We start from the raw sequence: 16924 nt of genomic DNA, 5'->3' as shown, positions 1-16924 counted from the left end.
AGGTCTCTCCCTAATCTGCTCAGTTTTAAACTTTACACAGTATTACACATTCCATCCTCAGCTTTCTGCATTTACTTTAAAACACAGTTATAAAACCATCACTTCATTCTTTTTTATTCATGCATCACAACTGATCAACATTATATCTCTTTCATATATAGCTAATTTAGAATTTTAAACCTTAATGTTAATTAATTTTAATTATCAGTTCTCAATCATATTTCAATCATACGTCTTTTAACTTGATAATCAAATATTACTCATTTCATTTTATACTTGTAGAAAATAAAAAATCATCATACATCATTTCCTTGGTTACACTTGTAGTTTATACTTCTGCAAAAGATAAGACAGTTAATATGTGACTCCATACAGGCCACTCCAGTCTCTCTGTCCCAGAATGTGAGAATATGCTTGTTTCCCTCTTTATTGCTTCAGCTATGTATTTAATTATGGTTGCATGGATTACACAAAAAGATACCTATTGTTACTTTTTATTGATTTAACTGTGAGCAGTTAATAAATGTTGCATGAATTACATGGAAAGATCTCACCTCATTTTGACATAATATACAATTGTGTTGATCTATCTAATAGAACCCCCCTTCCCAAAAAAAAAACAAAACGTTTTTGATTTTAAGATAAAAAGGGGAAAAGGTTTAAGAGGTATGAATATTTTTGAGAGGCAGTCTAGGCTAAGGACAGCAATTTGTGAAATGACATAAAAAGGGAAATCTGTTTGAGGAATTAGAAAAAAACATGAGCTCTTCAGACCACCACGCTTGTTTCCAGGTTCTGAAGGAAACAATTGCAGTTGCTCACAAAGCACAGCCAAGAGTCCAGATGAACTGTCAGCTGTTGAAATGGATTGCGAGTAAAATAGCTTCAGTATTTGTCAAGGAGAAAATGTTGGAATATAAAGAAAATCTTTCTATTTGAGTTGCATAAATTTTGAATTAAAGAAAAAAGTGCAACAATTTCTTGGAGGAAAATGTAGATATGGTACTTTGTGCTGTAATGTAGCTGAACGCTTTTATTTGTTTTCCTGAGTATGAAACAGCTTTTACTAATCGGAAACCATGAAATAAATGCAAACATTATCTTCAGCGTGACAGCTGTTTTTCTTATGAATTCAAGCTGACTGTCAGCAGGAAATAGCTTGAATGTCAGGAAAAAAATGTTTAAAGTTATCCTATTAATTGCAAAAGCTTTCTATTTATTTTGGCTCTTTTTGTCTTATTGAATATATAGTTTAGTCACTGTTTTCCTAACTGCTTCTGCATTGAAGATCTAACCTTTCACTAAAATTAGTTTGTGATTTCTTTGTTTAAAGGTTATTTGTGCTGTGCAACTGTATTTATTTTTTATTCATTTCACTACTTGCTCAGGCATCAGTTTCCTCTGACGAGCCAAGGCAGATAAAGTATGTCAATGTTGATGGGTTTTCATCTCTGCCATGTCCTTGTAAAGTTGTTTTTGCTGTTATCACTTCTACAATATGCTTTCTTCTTTCCTGTCGTTTGTTGTCAGTGTTTATTGAGATGAAAGGCAGTTTTGATGTGCGATTTTGAAGTCCAAGCTGACCAATGTTACTTACCTGTATAGAATATTTAAGTAAAAAGATCTGGTTTCAGCACCTCCTGCATTTTTTTGTCTTGTTTGTCCAGATCAAAGTGTTGAAGTTTCCTATGTTTGGACTATCAACAACTTCAGTGTCTGTCATGAGAAAATGAGCGAGGCCCTCTGAAGTTGCAATTGTAGCTCAAGAGCAAATTACAAACTCAAATAGTTAGTGATATCTTCTTGTTCTACAAAATTTTTTTTAATCTAAATACTTCATATTAGCAAACTTTGCAGTGGTTGTTGTAAAACCTGACAACAGTGAATGGAAGCAGCTGAAAGCGTCAGTTTTTACAAAAAAAACCAGTCCGTACTTTACTAGTGAGGGTTTAACTGCTCTATGGTGATGCTGCTTTCGAAGCATCATTGCAAACTCTGTGTACAGTTAATTTTTGCACGTGGTTTGGACCAAAGAGGAACCTCAATCCAGTGTTGCACACAATCAAACTGCAGCTTTAGTCAAACATCCATAAATATCATAGTTTTTGAACTGAGGCTTGATGTAGAAAAAGTAAAAATCATGGTAAAAAAAATGATATTCTAGCCAAAAAAAACGTCATGCTTTCATACAGCTGTCAAACGTACTCATCTTGAAGGTCGGGCCTCCAAGTTATCTGTTAACACCATAACATGAACTATTGTGATCTTGTCCCTCAGTCCTGTGTTGTCCATTCTCCTCTTGCACAAAACTCCTTATCAAAACTAATTCATAATCTTTTGGCAAACAGTGTTTTCAATCTGAGATAGTTCTTGGAGGGTAGGAAAAATATCAGTTCCTCAAGTTTCTTTTACAAATCTCAATCACTCCATCTAGTTTGTAATCCATCTTTTGTGGCTGCAGTTCCATTTGACAATTTCTCGTTAAAAAAGTGTTTACAGTCAACAAAACTGCGATGTTTACTTCGATGGTCATTAGTCTTTCTGATTCCACACGAGCCATCGTTCCTCCATATATACAGTGCCTTGAACTTTTCAACCTCTTGCCAAATTTCAGGCTTCAAACATAAAGATATAAAATTGTAATTGTTTGTGAAGAATCAACAACAAGTGGGACACAATCGTGAAGTGGAATGAAATTTATTGGATGTGTCAAACTTTTTTAACAAATAAAAAACTGAAAAGTGGGGCGTGCAATATTATTCGGCCCCCTTGTGTTAATACTTTGTAGCGCCACCCTTTGCTGCAATTACAGCTGCAAGTCGCTTGGGGTTTGTCTCTATCAGTTTTGCACATCGAGAGACTGAAATTCTTGCCCATTCTTCCTTGCAAAACAGCTGGAGCTCAGTGAGGTTGGATGGAGAGCGTTCGTGAACAGCAGTCTTCAGCTCTTACCACAGATTCTCAATTGGATTGGTCTGGACTTTGACTTGGCCATTCCAACACCTGGATACGTTTATTTGTGAACCATTCCATTGTAGGTTTGGCTTTATGTTTTGGATCATTGTCTTGTTGGAAGATAAATCTCCGTCCCAGTCTCAGGTCTCTTGCAGACTCCAACAGGTTTTCTTCCAGAATGGTCCTGCATTTGGCCCCATCCATCTTCCCATCAATTTTGACCATCTTCCGTGTCCCTGTTGACGAAAAGCAGGCCCAAACCATGATGCTGCCACCACCATGTTTGACAATGGGGATGGTGTGTTCAGGGTGATGAGCTGTGTTGCTTTTACACCAAACATATCGTTTTGCATTGTGGCCAAACAGTTGGATTTTGGTTTCGTCTGACCAGAGCACCTTCTTCCACATGTTTGGTGTGTCTCCCAGGTGGCTTGTGGCAAACTTTAAACGAGACTTTTTATGGATATCTTTGAGAAATGGCTTTCTTCTTGCCACTCTTCCATAAAGGCCAGATTTGTGCAGTGTACGACTGATTGTTGTCCTATGGACAGACTCTCCCACCTCAGCAGTAGATCTCTGCAGGTCATCCAGAGTGATCACGGGCCTCTTGGCAGCATCTCTGATCAGTCTTCTCCTTGTTCGAGATGAAAGTTTAGAGGGACGGCCGGGTCTTGGTAGATTTGCAGTGGTCTGATACTCCTTCCATTTCAATATGATTGCTTGCACATTGCTCCTTGGGATGTTTAAAGCTTGGGAAATCTTTTTGTATCCAAATCCGGCTTTAAACTTCTCCATAACAGTATCTCGGACCTGCCTGGTGTGTTCCTTGGTCTTCATTCAATTCAATTCAATTCAAAAATACTTTATTAAGTATTCATGATGTTCTCTGCGATTTGAACAGAACCCTGAGACTATCACAGAGCAGGTGCATTTATACGGAGACTTGATTACACACAGGTGGATTCTATTTATCATCATCAGTCATTTGGGACAACATTGGATCATTCAGAGATCCTCACTGAACTTCTGGAGTGAGTTTGCTGCACTGAAAGTAAAGGGGCTGAATAATATTGCACGCCCCACTTTTCAGTTTTTTATTTGTTAAAAACGTTTGACACATCCAATAAATTTCATTCCACTTCACGATTGTGTCCCACTTGTTGTTGATTCTTCACAAAAAATTAGAATTTTATATCTTTATGTTTGAAGTCTGAAATGTGGCAAGAGGTTGACCAGTTCAAGAGGGCCGAGTACTTTCGCAAGGCACTGTATGCTTGTGCAGATTTAGTTAGAAGGTCTGCCTTTTGTCAGCAAAATGTGTTTTAAAATTACTTTGGTCTTTTGAAAAACAATAGAAAAGCTTGATTGTAAAGTAATTACGTTAGTTATGTCAAGATGTGTAGATTTACTGGCACTGAAATATGATGAAGTATGCCTTTTAAGTGTGGTTGAAATAAAATGACACATTGGTGTTTCATTCTCAGTTGAACAAATAAAATATGTCATGCAATGGTTTTGTGGCTTCAGGCATTTTGGAAGTTTGAATGTAATAATAGTTAATAATAGTTCTTTTGCCTGGACTTGAAGTTACTTGTGTCAAGAAGATTTCAAAAAATGTTGGACTATTGGCTAAACGTCTGGTACTTACCAGTTGTGTCCCGACTTCAAGAGCCGATGTCCTGCATGTTTTGAATGTGTCCCTTCTGCTGAATTAATGAGTGAATTACCTCCTCAGTATATCAAATTCTGCAAAGCCCTGCAAATGAACCATTCTTTTGATGTAGGTGTGTTGAATGTTAGACAGTTGGTATAGCTTTATGACACTCCTTTATGCAAAAAAACAGGAAATAGAAAATACAGACTAGAATATCTGCATTTTATGCATAAAGATTAATTAAATTGTACGTCATTTGCTTCCAGATGGTAAATAATGCAAAACATGTGTATTTGCTCAGTTTCGTCACAACTGTTTCCTTTTAACTTCTGACTTTCATTTGGTTTGGTAAATGTAAAACTTACCATAGCAGAATATTTAGAAGGTTGTTTTTTCTTGGTAGAATTAGTAGAGGTTTAGCTACTAAATTATGTAATTTAATAAAGTAAAAACTGAACATCAAATAGCCTCCACAATTTATGCTTAACCTGCTAACTACCAGTCCATATGGCCAGGTTAGTGCGTCATGATACTTATAACTGGCATAACAGAATAATAATTATAATAATTATAATAATTATTTTTTTAAATAAAATATGTTTTCAATCATATAAAACCCCTCCTTGATAAAACAGGGAGTGTAATGATATTTTCTTTGTTTCTTTGTTTTCTATTTCTGTCCGAGAGAAAATGGACACAGTTTGAGCACCACATTTAGAGCAGGTTATTGGCAGTGGGTATATTATTCCCTCCAAAAATGGTGGGGCACTAATAATTTACATAAATTATGTTGACTCATAGTATGCATAAAACAAACAGAAATCTATTAAAATATAATTGCATAAGTGAGAATAGGATATTAACAGGATGGATACAGTTAACAATAAAATGATCCCCCGATCCTACATACAACGCAACCACCTCAGAGAACTTAAATAGAAACCATGGCAACAGACTCTAAAATTGAGCCTCTATTGAGGCTTTAATCAACACATTGGATTCTGTGACAGTAACGCAATCAGACCACGGTTCAGATTTTGCTAATTTAGTAGCAAAGCATTTGACATAGAACTGCACAATTTTCAATATTTATTGGACTGTTATGTTTCAAGTGCGACCCATTCATGTCTACTGATATAGACTTTAGTAACTGAGATAGTGAAGCTTATTAAGAGAAATTGGTGGAAAACAAAGAGAAAAATGCTGGATAATGTGCATTAATGACAAGAAATATCACCATCACAATAATTAAAATAAAAATAGCCTGTTTTGTAGCACAGCGCTAATTTAACATAAACTGGTAAAAAGGTAACTTATTTAAAAATAAACATTTTCTAATAATAGCCAATAATAATTCAAATTCCAACACATCCAGTGACATCACTGAAAACTGCAGAACATATCAATTCAAATTCAATTCAAATTCAAAAATACTTTATTAATCCCAAAGGGAAATTAAATGATTAATGATTAATGATTGAAATTAACATGAACACTGTTTTTTTTACCTGCATTGCGGTTTTTGTTTTACTAAAAAATCTGCAAAAATCAACCACCAGTAGTGTTGTTAAACCTTAACTATCCTTTGAGAATATGTGTAATACAATAGAACAGTGGTTTTCAATCCAAGTACTCTGGACCCACTGTCCAGCAAGCTTTAGGTGTTTTCCAGCTGCCATTGACCTGATTTAAATGCATGGGTGATGAAATGCAGACGAGGTAATGCAATCCTTCGAGTAAGGTGTGCTAGAGCAAAGACAAATCTAAATCATGAAGAACGGTGGGTCCTGAGGACCAGGACTGAGATTGACTGCTATAAATCAACGACTGAGTATCTTAATAGCTCACAATTGAAGAGACAACAGTGTTTTAAGTTTGACAAGTGCCTTTGACACAGCAACACACCCAAATCACACCAAAAGAGCAACATTGTACCTACTAAAGATGGCCCTCTCTCACATTCAGTCAAAAACACACATGAGGATCCTTGGATGAAGGGAGTTGGCAGTTAGCCACTTCTTCTTAATGACTCAATCAATGCTAAATCCATGATTTGATTTAAGTGATTACTGTGACCTAAGGCTGTGGAACACAAAAATGTTTAGTTTTAGGGTAACCCTGTAACCTAAGGGTTTTGAACCAATGCTTTTTCTAGAATTGCGCTGCTCAAGGTGGAAGCAGGTTGGAGTAGCTGTGTTACTTTTGATTCAGATTTTTTCTTTTTTGGGAACTATTCCTCTTGTGGTGGATACAGTTGATTTTTTTTGGATAACTGTCCATTCCAGTGTCGGATGCTGTGCAGCTTGGAAGATTTTTCTTAATACTTTCTATTTTTGGACATTTGTTATGATGCATTGCCATGGCAACGGGGTTGTTTCTTACAACCGGGAGCAGCTGATTAATATCTCAAAAGCTCAAATAATACTTCAGCTACAACCCCAAATCCCTGATGCAGGGATCCCGTGGATGCAGAGCAGGAGCTAAGAGAAGAGAGAGAAGGAGGAAGTTCAAACCATCTCTTCCGTCAATTATGATGGGCAATGTGAGATCGTTGGGAAACAAGTTGGATGAACTCCACGCCCTACAAAGGACCCAGCCAGAGTACTGGGCATGCAGTATCATGTGTTTTACTGAGACATGGCTGCAGGATCATATCCGCGACTCCAGGGTCTCTCTTCCGGGCTTTTTAACCATACGAGCAGACAGAGATTTAAAGAGGAGCGACAAATGTAAAGGAGGTGGACTGGCAGTACTTGTGAACAACAGATGGTGTAATCCAGGACATGTTACTGTGAAGTGTCATCTCTGCAGTCCAGATATTGAACTGTTGGCAGTAAGTTTTCGTCCATATTATTTATCCAGAGAGTTCACCAGTGTCATTTTGGCAACAATTTACGTTCCACCTTCCGCTGTTGCTGACACTGCATGTGATGCCATCAGCTCAGTTGTTGCTAAGCTACAGACACAAAACCCCAATGCTTTTGTGGCAATTTCTGGTGATTTTAATCATGCTTCACTCTCTGCTACACTTCCAACGTTTCAACAATTTGTCAGCTGCTCTACCAGAGAAAACAAAACATTGGATTTGTTTTATGCAAATGTCAAGGACTCATACATCTCTACAGCAAGACCTCCTCTAGGCAAATCAGATCACAATCTTGTTTTTCTCTGCTCGAAATATAAGCCCCTTGTTCAGAGGCAACCTGTAATAAAGAGGACTGTGAGAAAATGGTCACAGGAAGCTGAAGAAGCTCTGCAAGGTTGCTTTGAGGCTACAGACTGGGACGCACTGTGCCAGCCACATGGAGAGGACATCAATGCCATGACTGAGTGTGTAACCGACTATATAAACTTCTGTGTGGATAACATCATCCCCACCAGAACCGTGAGATGCTTCCCCAATAACAAACCTTGGATCACCAGTGACCTGAAGGACCTGCTTAACAAGAAAAAAACAGCCTTCAGAGAGGGAGACAGATAATTATTGAGGATCATACAGAAGCAACTTAAAGTCAAGATAAGAGACAGCAAGGAGGTGTACAAGAAGAAGCTGGAGAGCAAGCTCCAGCAAAATAATATCAGAGATGTGTGGACAGGGATGAAGAAGATCACAGGCTTCAAGCAGGACGAACAGACCGATGGAGGTCTGGACAAAGCCAATGAACTGAACACATTCTTCAATAGGTTCAGTTCAGAAACCAGCTTCGCATCCTCCTCTCCTGCTCACAGCCAAACAGACATTCCATCTTCCTTTGACCCACAGGACCCACAGCTGTCCAGTAACACCTCACATTTTTTATCTTCCACCTCAGCTCTAGACCCTTCTGCTTCTACATGTTTGCCTTCAACCATATCAGAAGATGCTGATGCTTCCTTTGCTTCCCCCTTCCACCTGTGTGTCTCAAGAAGTCAGGTGAAGAGACAACTGGAGAGACTGAATCGGAATAAGGCTGCAGGTCCAGATCATGTCAGCCCTAGAGTCCTGAAGGCCTGTGCAGAGCAGCTCTGTGGGATTCTGCAGCACCTCTTCAACCTTAGCCTGGCCCAGAAGAAGGTTCCGGGGTTGTGGAAGACCTCCTGTCTTGTTCCGGTACCAAAGAAAACTCACCCATCAGTCCTCAATGACTATAGACCTGTTGCCCTCACATCTCACATCATGAAGGTCCTAGAGAGACTCCTGATGGCCCACCTGAGTAAGCAAACAGTAAACCATCAGGACCCCCTTCAGTTTGCTTATCGCTGTGGAGTTGGAGTTGAAGATGCCATCATACACCTGCTTCAACAAACCCACTGTCATCTGGACAAAGCCAGCAGCCCTGTGAGGATCATGTTCTTTGATTTCTCCAGTGCATTTAATACAATCCAACCTGATTTGCTTTGTCAGAAACTCCAGAAGACTCAGGTGGAGGCCTCAACAATCTCCTGGATCAAAGACTACCTGACAAACAGACCACAGTTTGTGAGACTGAAGGGTTGTGAGTCTAACCAGGTAGTCAGCAGCACAGGAGCACCACAGGGGGCTGTACTCTCACCATTCCTTTTCACTCTGTACACCTCACACTTCCAGTACAAGACAGACTCCTGTCATCTGCAGAAATACTCGGATTATTCTGCAGTCGTGGGGTGGATCAGAGATGGACAAGAAGCTGAGTACAGGAAGGTGGTGGACCGCTCTGTGGCATGGTGTGGAAACAATCATCTCATTTTGAACGTGACTAAAACAAAGGAGACGATTGTAGATTTTAAGAGAAACAGGAAGGAATAAGTCAAAAACTATTTCTATCATGGGAGAAGAAGTGGAGGTTGTGGAGGAGTATAAATACCTCGGTGTTCACCTGGACAACAGACTGGAGATGCAACTGTGAAGCCATCTACAAGAAGGGACAGAGCAGACTGTACTTCTTGAGGAAGCTTAGGTCCTTTGGTGTTTGCAGCAAGATGCTGCATATCTTCTATAAGTCTGTTGTGGAGAGTGTGATCTCTTCTGCCATCATCTGTTGGGGTAGCAGCATCAGAACCAGGGACTTAAAAAAGCTCAACAAGCTGATAAAAAAGGCTGGCTCTGTTCTGGGGACTCCTCTGGAACCTCTGGAGATCATTGTGGAAAGACGGATTCTTCATAAAATGAAGAACATTATGGAGAACCCTGAGCATCCTCTTCATGAGACTGTCCTACAACAACAGAGTGTCTTCAGTCAGAGGCTTCTTCAGATCTGCTGTAAAACGGAGCGCTACAGGAGATCCTTCCTGCCCTCAGCCATCAGCATCTACAACGGCTCTTTGAAGAAACCTTCATAATATGAGCTATAACAACATTTAATTTCCCTTTGGGATTAATAAAGTATTTTTGAATTGAATTGAATTTAGCAAGCCATCCACATCGTTTTTTATCCTCAGTTCAAAGGAAAAGGAACCAAACCCATGAGTAGGTCAGTCAGCAGGCCCCAAAAAGACTGAGTCAGGTAAATTTTATTTATATAGTCCCTTTAAAGGGGACATATCATGCAAAATCCACTTTTTCAGCCTTTAAATAAATTTTGTTGTGTACTTGAAGTCTGTAGGAGTGCAGAAAAGTTAATTTTAGTCTCTCCAGGTGTTGTGGAGTTATCTTTATATTCGGTTTGGGTCATATTTTTCAGTCCTTTCAATTTTCTTTATCATCTGTTATGTTTTTCCAACTGTTATGTCACAGTATTTGCTGCGGAACAGCTAAATACAGTCATGGACTTCCGGTTGACCAATTCGCTTATCCAACATATTTATTTATCGCTGCTATTTTGTAGTCCAAAGTCAAATATGCCTACGCTTCAGGAGGACAAGTTCGGTTTGATTTTTGGGTGTATTAACCCACACAATTTATTACACCGTCCCCAGCATCAGAACCTCTTGGAAGTGACTGGTTACATTTTATTTTTCATCGAAATGTTCCCACATCCGTGGGGAAACTCCTATTCCCCACTTCAAGGATGAGTTCTTCAGCAACCTCTTTCAGTATCAAGAAGGATTTGCAGAAAGACTTCACCTGATTAAGGGGTCAGTTCCTTCTGTCTATGGAAAAGACGGACACAGCAAAGTGATAAGCTGCAAATAACTCTGACAACAAACTTTATTTTAGACATAAATTTTGTGTGGATATGACGTCCTGGCCATTGTTTTGATAACAGTAGCATCTTGCCTTCTGCCTATGTTAGTGCTGTGTGCTGCTTTTAGCTGCTTGAGGACAGAACCGTACTGCGTGTTTTGAATAGCATTATTACATGCACAGTTTTGCATTGCTTTTGCCATTTTTGTCTTGTTTCTGCGATGCTAGATAATTGTTATCAAACTAGAAAAATGGTCGAATGGGTTAAAGTGAAGTGGCCCTTGACCTGTAGGGCGGCGGATGTGAAGCGCCTCAACAGCCTTTAAAGGGACCGCACCAAAACGAGTTGCTCTCAGATGCACCTCAGAACTGGGATAAAAGTGGAGCCTGTGGAGCAACAATAACAAGGAGTTCTGGCCAAAGCATTGCAGTTCCACTTTATGTAGACCACAACTGAATGAAGGCCTGAAGTGTGAAAAGAAAGGATTTAAAACCATGACATGTCCCCTTTAAAATAAAGATATGGAGGCCTAAGAATACAACATGCAATTTTGTTGAGCCTCGATTAGCATAATAAAACACAAAATAAGTTTTCAATTGTGAGGGCACACAATGCGAGAGATGCAAAGACCTCCTTACTATCAAAAATGAGTTTGCTTTTTTTCTTTTAAGAAACTATTTAAGATATCCTAAACAGATGTCTGTACTCAGCTAAAAAGTTTGAAAGTTTGAAGAAAAAAAAAACAAACTCCCTTCACACCAATGCCTATGGGACGTTTAAATTTGTTGCAGGTGGAAAGTATGTCTAATACTCCAAAAGTGTGTCTAATAATGTGAGTTACTGATAGCCATATGGGCATGTGTAATCACCGCTGGTTGGATACATTTTCAGTAAATATATAATTGAAAGTGGCGTGGGGCAATTTTGATTTTAATTAAAAAAGACCCAACCTTTTTAGAAGTCTTCGTTTGCTTTACTCCTGTTGATGAATTGGAAATGAGAGTGCCTCCAATTCCTGATTTTCTTTTTTTTTTTAATTAGGTTATGTTATTGGGAGGAAAAGCAACCTTGTGTGGAACAGAAATTGGTTAGGGCCAGATGTGACCACGTCCTGGCTATCGGGCTTTCTGGCTGCCTCCCACCCTGTGTCTTGGTGCCCTGCGGCATGCTGTACAGGAAACATGGGGGAGGAAAATTTGGGCGGATGGGATACGGGGAGCGGAGAGAAGAGGTGGGAGTCGGAAGCGTCTTTGAATCAGAGGCGTATGCAGTGAAGCTGTGTACAACCCCCCTGCGGTGCAGGTTGTGTTGAAAGGGAAATCATTTTTTCCTGCTGAGAAACATTTCCCTTGTGTGAACCGTCGGTGCCTCATTTGCTCATTTAGACCTGCGACTTCTTCTTTTCACACTCATAAAATTAATTTTCTCTTCCTTATATCCTTTTTAATTCAACATGTACCGTGTAATGTTTGAATACCACCTCCTAATTCTGTGTGGCAGATAACTGTGTCTTTTGGCTTGTTTCATATTTAAGGGGACTTTCTTGTTAAATGAGCAATAAACAGATCTTTGAGCTGTTTGAATATTTTGTGGCTAGTGCTCCATTTGAAGACCTGTGAAAAGTTTGAATATGGCAAATATTGGACAAAAAGACACATTATTTTCCAGTCAATTTCTCTTGTGTCTTAAGGGGCTTTTGGCTGTAAATGGTGTACTCTGTGGTGCGCACACCATCCCATTCTTGCCATATGCCCTCCTCCAATCTTCCAAGCTTCCCCCTGGAGAGACCTGGGCTCACTACTTCGCTTGTTTTGTCACTGGAGAAAATGACCCAACTGTCAGCATATTTGTGACAGTTTAATGAGCACTCTGTGTAGGAATATGGCTCTAAAGATCACTCTGTGGGTTCTGGATCATTTGGAATCCAATTTAATTCAGGCCTTTAGGAAAAAGGCCAAATAAAAACAAAGCATATTAATTAAGAGAGCTGAGTGACTGTGGACTGATTCTGTGTTACAATACCTCTTTGGTGTGCTTATATACTTGATGCCGGGAGGTACAAATATAAATACAATGAATATTAGGCCTGAGCTCTTTAAACAAGACAAATCATGTATAAGAATGATTGGGAAACTGATCTAGATTGCTCAGCAGCTCAGATGGAGGTTGAAAAGTCTTTCTAATCGAACTTTACTCTTTCATATAGTGCCTTGCAAAAGCTTTGGATACAGTTTGTCACATTAGACCCAAACGTCTGGGTATTTTATTGGATTTTTTTGTTTTTTACAGACCAACACAAAGTAACACAATGGCAAAGTGGAAGGAAAAGGATAAAGACTATAACTGCCATTACAGCTGCTAGTCTTTTGGGTTGTGTCTCTACCACCTACACACATCTAGATTCTGAATATCTTTCCGCTTCATTTATGCAAATAGCTCCAACACAGTCATATTGGATAGATAACATCTGTAAAGATTAATTAAGTCTTCCACATAATCTAAGGTTTAGACTTTGACTTGTCCATTCTTATTTTTAAATATGTTTAATATAAACTATTCCATTGTTCTTCTTGCTGTATGATTAAAGTTGTACTTTCAGCCTCAAGTGTTTTGCACCTTCTGATAGATTTTTTTTCCAGGATTGTCTGGTATTTAGCTTCATGCACCTCTCATAAGTTCTGACCGGCTCTCCTGTCCCTGCTGAAAAAAAGATCCTCCCCACACTATGACGCTGACCCCACCATATTTCGATAAGGACATAATGTTTTTGAAGTTGAAGCGCATTGTTTGTTTTCCACCTCAAATAGTGCTTAGCATGTAGACAAAATCTCTAATTGTGGTCTCATCTTGCATAAAATCCATAAATGTGGAGCACATGCATAATTCAGTAGTGTCCTTATGAACAGATTCTTCCACATGAGCAGTTAATCTTTGAAGCTCCTCCAGAGTAGCTATGGACATCTAGGGTGGTGAGTTAGAAAACTTGTATCATTTCATTCTTCTTCAATATTATGCTCATTGAAGTTTGTGGTTGTAATATGACATGGAAATGTTTATGAACACCATTGCAAGGCATTGTAGTAGAGTGATTGTTATTGTAAAACCTTAAGTCATATACATGTAGCAATATACATCTGTGTATATTGCTGTGGTTTGATGGTTGGGCTGTGTTCTGGAGGCAAATTATTGCCTGCAAAGTCTCCCTTTATTTGATGAAACACTCCGTCTGTATCAGTCAGTCCTTGAGCCTTGAGAGCATGTGTCTGAGTTTGGATCCTCTGATGGTCTGTACTTACTGATGGAGATAGATTCAGGCAACAGTGGCAGCCTGCAACCCCCTCCCCCCAACTACACTACTCTTGGCCACATCATTTCTCTCCTTGGCTTAATGTGCTGGTTTTCTCCTCTGGGGCTCTTGGGTGGGTTGTAAGTTGTCTCTTGACATCCCCTTTCCCTACCTCCCTCTTTTTTTCCCAGAGAAAACAGCTCCCCCCCTGCAGACTGCAGTTCTGACAGCTCGAAGAGGAGAGATGGAAAGATCTCATTCTCTGCCGCAAGCTGTTTTGTATTCAAATAGTTTCCATATAAAGCCTGCCATTCAGCTGGTCGTTTAGTTATGTGTTATATATGCAGTGTGATGGGTTTGAGGTGTTCAGTGAGTCTGGTTCAAGCAGGATTCTGGCATTTATTGCTGAATTTAATTGAAGTTGTGTGGTTGAGCTTGTCAGAGTCTGTTGCTCTAAGTAACCAATGGAGTGATCTGGCATTCTGTGTGTGTGAGTGGAGAAAACGGCTAATAGAGTAGACGCTGTTGGCCGGTCTTCACATAATCAGAAGGTATTGACATTAGTAGAGAGAATGTCAATAGACATGTTTGTGCTGACACTAGCTGCTGGGGCTCAATCTGTATTTTTTTCCCCTGTAAGACTGTTGATCATTGTGCTGTTTGTCTGGCAGTTGGAATCAAAGTCAGTCAGTCATTTTCTATACTGTTTCTTCCATAGTGGGTTGCGGGGAAGCTGGTGTCTATCTCCAGCAGTCTATGGGCGGGAGGCTGGGAACACCCTGGACAGGTCGCCATTCTGAAAACAAAGTTTAAATGAAAATAAAATTTACAGATTGGAGTTTGAAACTGATATATCAGTGTTAGAGAATGGTGTTGTTATGACTGAGGGTTGGCCTGTTGACTTTTGCACTAATTACCCTTTGACCCTTGAGAAATGACAGGTATTGTATGTTACAGGTCATAAGTTGGGGTAACTGCAGTGTAGAAAGTTAAATTTGTGGTCAAGTGACTGTCTTTGGAAAAACAAAGTACAATACCTTAAAGTAGTAATTTTCTACAAAACTTCAATGATCTCTCACATCATTTTGGCCAGTCTTTTTTTACAAGGTTACTTAATTATGTGCAGAAATATGTTTAAGCACAGCTCTCTTGTCATCCCACCACATCATTCTAGTCAGTTTGAGGTCTGGACTTTGATTAAATCATTGCAAAACTTGCATTTGTTGCTTTTCCAGTCATTCTGTTGTAGATCTCGTGTTGTGTTTGGAACATTGTCCTGTTGATGACCCAGTTTGGTCCAAGCTTTGGCTATTAGACTGATGGCCTTACATGGATGGACAGAGGTGTTTATTGCAAACTCAATGACAGCAATTGCCCAAGTCCTGTAGCCACAAAACAAGCCAGAATCACGACCCCTCCACCACCATGCTTGATAGTGGAATGAAATGGTTGTGCTGATTTGCATTGTTTGGTTTTATCTGAACATGGTGCTGTGCATTATGGCCAAATATCTCTACTTTGGGCCCATTTGTCCAAAATTTATTGTTCCAGGAGTCTTTTCATTTAAATACAACTTTGCAAGCTAGAGTCTTCCTGCCATACATTTTCAGTCTTTTTCTTGTTGTCTGAAAGTTTCGAGGATCAATGCTGATCTCCTTTTACCTTGACATTGTGATCTGTTTTTTTTTTGTTTACATTCAATTAAAATGGCCTGTAAAAAAGTATTTATGCCCTTCATAGTAGCAAAAAATCTTAATTGACATTACTGCAATTAAACCTCTTAATTTATAACTGCTTACTAATTTTTGCATGTTTTCTCTGGTATTTTGAGGATTTATCTTGAGTTTATATTTGAGTTTAGGCTTCTTTCCCATCACCCTAATCTTTAGCTTCCTCCACAGATTCCTTATCACAATCAAGTCAGGACTCTGGCTGGGGCATTCCAAAACAGTTATGTTACTTTTTCAAGAGGAAACCTATTGGGAAAATTAAAAGTTTAATTTAAATCAAAGCCTGGTATGAACAGTTGTAAGCTGAACTGATTATTCAGACTGACAAGCTGTCAAAACTAGTTCTTCATAGAGGTGGTCAAGCCTTCTAATCATCAGTTCATCGATTGCTTTCATTTGGTTTCTGCAGGTTTGTGCTTCCTATTCCCAGTGAGTTTGTTGATAGCCATAGAGATGTTCTTTTCTCATGCATGTCCAGGAGCTGAGATGTTAACTCTGGCTGGTATTTTACCCCATGCTACTTTGTGCTCTGGCGACCTTCTTCTGCTGTGTGCCAGCCATGCCCCGGAGCCCATGCCTGAATATGGATGCCTGGCTCACTTAAACAGCCTGGCATACCTCTCGCTTTCCCACTTGCCTCTCTGACTTCGACTCAGACTTTACTTTTTTCACCTTCCACATCACCTCGAATCACTTTTTTCTGGCATGGTGAGAAACTCCTCATCAGTGTTGCTGATGTACAGCTGGAAAGTGGTAAAATCTTGAAAATATTCACAGTTTTTTTCTTTTAAATCGAGTGACACCTGTACATTTCTACACTGCAAGTGTTAGTTTTCACGCAAAATTCATAACGCTTTTTTTTTTATGGGGTAAGAACACTGTCAAAAACAATGTGTATGTAAAAACGGAAATGTGTACATATTAGTCAATAGTTGTGCATAAGTAAAATCCTAAAGAGGTATTGTATATTTTCTCTATAAGAATACAAAATAAAATGTTTCAGCTTCAAGAAATTACAAACACAAAGTTCAAGTTTACAGTTGTGGTTTATTCTTTATCAATACAATATGCTATAACAGTTTGTGAATACGATTTATTTTCTATGAGAATACGAATTTACATCAGCAACTTGGCATCACGTGATCTCAGGCTGGTTAGTGGAGCACAGAGTTAGTCGATTCGCGTTGCGCATGTGCTGTCACGCTCCTCACCGCCA

The sequence above is a fragment of the Girardinichthys multiradiatus genome, chromosome X (assembly GCF_021462225.1).
Source record: "Girardinichthys multiradiatus isolate DD_20200921_A chromosome X, DD_fGirMul_XY1, whole genome shotgun sequence".
NCBI lineage: Eukaryota > Metazoa > Chordata > Actinopteri > Cyprinodontiformes > Goodeidae > Girardinichthys > Girardinichthys multiradiatus.
Note: the sequence above shows the minus strand (reverse complement) of the source record.